At 49.1% G+C, this 3,802-nt stretch overlaps 1 non-coding gene across 1 annotated transcript; it reads left to right on the forward strand.

Moving 5' to 3' along the window:
• The first annotated feature begins 611 nt into the window (after nucleotides 1–611).
• On the forward strand, nucleotides 612–683 carry TRNAE-UUC. Its single transcript has one exon. It is a non-coding gene; the product is annotated as a tRNA-Glu (tRNA).
• The last annotated feature ends 3,119 nt before the right edge of the window (nucleotides 684–3,802 follow it).

Genomic DNA, 3,802 nt, shown 5'->3' on the forward strand with positions numbered 1-3,802 from the left:
CTACAATGTCTCTGAAACCAAGGAGGTCTGTCCTGTGAAGCCCACTTGGCTTCCTCGCGCCCCGACCTCAGTTGCGGAACCGGTTGAATTGCGTGGCGGAACAAAAGGAAACGAACCTAAATCTGCACCTGGAGCCCGAGCCAAAGACCGCTCAATTCAGTTTCATGCTCTACTAATAGAGCTAGTTGGGGGCAAAAGGGGACCCCTACACATGTCTTTATGGGTAGAGCCCCTTGAGCCAGCTCAGAGATCAGGAACTAAAAGGACTCGGCTCATCACTCACTGAGAGCCAAGTCTGCACTCTGGTGGCAAGGAAACTGAGGCTCAGAAAGAGAGCAAGTGCTTGGCTCTGCCTCACACCGTGCTACAGCTAGGCTAGAATGGAACACCGCTCAGTTTCCTTATGGCCTGGCCTCAATACAGCCCAAGGCAGCGGCCAGGCTGTCAGAGGTGAGAGGTGTTGAGCAGCTGCGCAGTGGCTGCTTGGAGCCCTGCAGTCCTGCAGCCCCCTTGGGTCACAGACACTTTCAGTTGGACTCTCCTCCTCTTAGAAAGTTAATCTTTACCTTCTCTTTTTTTCTCCGACAGGGAGATTGACCTGTCTGTCTTCTTCCCTGGTGGTCTAGTGGCTAGGATTCCGCGCTTTCACCGCCGCGACCCGGGTTCAATTCCCGGTCAGGGAACACGTTTTGCAACATCCCCAAATTATGTGGGAAGATTTGATAGAGGAATCACACAGGTGATGATTAAAATGCAGAAATATGTTCCCAGCAGCAATATTTGTAACAATAAATGTTCACCACTTAGGAAATGTTGTATGTTGTAATCCCTCCATACCCTAAAAGAATTTGCAATTATTTCAAAGATGGATGTAGATAATGATAATAGCCACGATGAGGCCACCGGAGATGATGATAGTAATAATGGCTAATGCTCTTGGAGTGTTTACTATGCATCAGGGCAGGGGTTCAATGTTTTACTGCCGTGTCTTATTTAAACTTGGAACAACCCATTCAGAAACACATTCCTATTGGGCCCATTTTACAATGTGGAAATGGAGGCACAGAAAACCTGAGTGACTTCAGAGTCACACTGCCATGGAATGAGGCTATCTGCTCGCGTCTACGGCTTCATGGAGAGAAGAGTCCAAGGTTCTCTTGTTCTTCTGCTAGGGATTGTCATCTTCTCAGAGATGTGCAGCCTGAAGAATCAGCTGAGGCAGGTGTGAGGAGGAGGGAGGGAGAGGAAGGAGGTGTGTATTGGGCTTGGTATAGGCAGGTTCTGGAGCTCCAGAACTGAGCTTTTGCCTAAAATGCACCTTTTGTAAACAGCATTTATTTTTCTAACAAATCCTTAAGCCTTCAGGCAGGATTTTCATCATCTCACTTGAAGCAGATGGGCAACAAAGACCCCATATATCTGGACGTGGAAGAATGAAGGTCCGAAAAGAATAGTTACAAGGTTAACTAGGCCTCTGCATGGAACAGGATGAGTCTTTAGTTTTTTGCCGATGACTGCCCTGATTGCTCCACAAAGAGGTATGTAGCACCTGGAAATCTGAGGACATCTGCCTCAGACACCTGTCCATTATTAAATGCCCTCATCCCCAGGGTGCGCACCCTCACTTCCTCACTTCTTTTTTTTTTTTTTTTTTTTGAGATGGAGTCTCACTCTGTCGCCCAGGCTGGAGTGCAGTGGTCGGATCTCAGCTCACTGCAAGCTCCGCCTCCCGGGTTCACGCCATTCTGCCTCAGCCCCACAAGTAGCTGGGACTACAGGCGCCCGCCACCACGCCCGGCTAGTTTTTTGTATTTTTTAGTAGAGACGGGGTTGCACCGTGTTAGCCAGGATGGTCTCGATCCCCTGACCTCGTGATCCACCCGTCTCGGCCTCCCAAAGTGCTGGCATTACAGGCTTGAGCCACCGCGCCCGGCCGCACCCTCACTTCTTTGTGCCATTGCACAGGTTCTAGATGCCTGAGGGAGTGATGACACGGGGGCCAGAAGTCGTGTGGTTGGGCACATTTCTGAGTTGACACCAGGCTGCGAGAGTGGGGGCAAGATGCAGGAATGCCAGATTCTCGACATTCTCCCGGGCCCACACCTCCTTTTGCACTTCCCCTATCAGAAGCGGCCCCACTGCACCTGACCACCATAGCCTCCTGGTCTGAAGTCACCCACTTCCCCATTCTTCGCTAGCTTAATTTGTCATGCTCACCGCTTGCATTCCCTGTGTCCGAATGGGGAAACGCTCGTGAGGAGGACACGAGCCGGTTGTGTTCCCACTGCCCAGTCCCTTCTTGATGCCTCCAGATGTGGGCTCAGTGGGGCAGGACTTGCTCACCATGCAGCTACTCACCTAGAGCAAGGCTTCACACCTCGTGAGCACCCAATGCTCGGTGAATGAAGGCGTTCCAATGCAGGTTTCTGAGCGACATCAAGAATTCTACTGGACTTCCCACTTTTAGTCCTTTGAATAATTCGGGTAATGGGAAGATAGAAAAAGCTTTTCAAACCTGGGTGTTCTTTGTAAGGTTTATTCCAAGTCTAGAGGCACCTTCTGGAATGGGCTCCCCTCTCTGTAAGGGGACACCCCCTCAGCCTGTGGGACTCTGTAGGTAGAGAGGAAGGTAAACCCTGAACATTGAAGAGGAGGAGAAGAAAGTGGGTAATACTAGGGGCAGCCTGGAGTATGAGAGACAGACAGACACAGGCACACAGACACAGATGGACAGGTTGGAACAGCTGGGCTGGGTCGAGGAGGAGTCAGGAAGCAAAAGCACCTATATGTCCAAGAGCCAGATTTAGGATGTAGAAGTCAGAGTTCAGTTTTGCTGAAGAGAGTCAACAAAAGAACCAAGGCAAAGGGAGCCAATAACTCCAAGGATCCAGGTCTGCATAAGAAGCATGGTCAGGTGCAGGATCCTATGGCTCCAGAGATTTGTCTCCAGTGAGATGAGTTTTACAGAACAACAAAACAAACACCGTCAAGGAAGGAATAACACAAAGGTAGTTATTAGTGTGCTAATGCACCCTTGTCTAGGAGGGAGAACAGTCTGTAGATCGTTTGCATTTAACAAAAGCAGAATGCAATTCATAAAGAAAAGAGAAGAGGAACAAATGTCTAGAAGGAGCCATTCTTTCCTCTCCTATTTGATTAGCCTCTTGACAAGAAGCAGTTCAGGGTCCCTCCAGCCAGCTTTCTCTGGATTCAGTTAGGTAAATCACCAGAGAAAACAATTACAATTATTGGAAGACTTTCTAAACATCTTGGAGGTTTAGCTGTGGAACATGTGCCAGAGATTATCTCTGGGCAGTGTCCACCATGTCTTTCTGCTGCGTCTCCTGCTTATGTAAGTCAGGCGGGCACCACCCCCTCACTGGTACATCAGACTGATGTATGGAAACTTTGCTGTGCTGGCAAGAGCACGAAGGAAAAGGCTCTCTCACTGAGTTGGAAAAATGTATTGGAAGATAAATTGGCACACCTGTTGTAGTCAAACTAAGAACGTGTAAAGTGATGCCTTTGGCTCCCGGCAAAATCGAGTAACAGATGCCCGAATTACTCTCCTGCATGAAGTCTGCCCACTACTCCTCTCTGCAAACAAACGTGCTTGTAATCCCAGCAGTTTGGGAGGTCTAGATGGGTTGATCTCTTGAGCTCAGGAGTTTCAGACAAGACTGGGCAACATGACGAAACCTCATCTTTACCAAAAAAATTCAAATTATTATCCAGGCATGGTGGTGTGTGCCTGTAGTCCCAGCTACTCAGGAGGTTGCAGTGGGAAGATCCTTTGAACCTG

This window comes from Mandrillus leucophaeus, unplaced genomic scaffold, assembly GCF_000951045.1.
Source record: "Mandrillus leucophaeus isolate KB7577 unplaced genomic scaffold, Mleu.le_1.0 Scaffold457, whole genome shotgun sequence".
Classification (NCBI taxonomy): Eukaryota; Metazoa; Chordata; class Mammalia; order Primates; family Cercopithecidae; genus Mandrillus; species Mandrillus leucophaeus.